Source organism: Dendrobates tinctorius, unplaced genomic scaffold, assembly GCF_039654945.1.
Source record: "Dendrobates tinctorius isolate UK_male_01 unplaced genomic scaffold, ASM3965494v1 ptg000060l, whole genome shotgun sequence".
Classification (NCBI taxonomy): Eukaryota; Metazoa; Chordata; class Amphibia; order Anura; family Dendrobatidae; genus Dendrobates; species Dendrobates tinctorius.
This window is the reverse complement of record NW_027361728.1, coordinates 43,447,702-43,448,080: the sequence shown is the minus strand read 5'-3', so window position 1 is coordinate 43,448,080 and position 379 is coordinate 43,447,702. Positions and strand designations below refer to the sequence as shown.

The following is a 379-nucleotide window of genomic DNA, read 5'->3' as shown; positions in this document are numbered from 1 at the left end:
CGTTTCTGTGGGAGAGTGACGGTGGTTGGGGCTTAGCATCCCGTTTGGAACAGAGTGCTGCATAAATTTTGCGTGATAAGATGGACTATTTGCGTGGAAGATTTGCTTCCAGAGAGAAGTTGATACAACGCACCATAGGTACTGGTCGAACATCTTCTGAGGATAATGTGACTGGTGGTGAGAACTTTAGTGATGAGGAACTTAAGACTATGAAGGAACTTTTGCATGCTTTGGAGGATGCCCTCAAAAAGGAGGTGCAGTATGGCATTGATGCCCGGTTTTTGACTGTTTACATAGAGGAGAACATCTGCCCCAGGGGGCTAAGATTGGTATTGAATTCTCCATTTCCTGATGATAATGACTTTACCACAAATTGGAA

General features: G+C 44.3%; 1 protein-coding gene across 1 annotated transcript in view; it reads right to left on the bottom strand.

Moving 5' to 3' along the window:
• The window catches only part of LOC141092600 (transient receptor potential cation channel subfamily V member 6-like), a 189,628-nt gene that overhangs the window by 120,745 nt on the left and 68,504 nt on the right, over nucleotides 1-379 (bottom strand). The gene's annotated exons all lie outside the window — the stretch shown is intronic.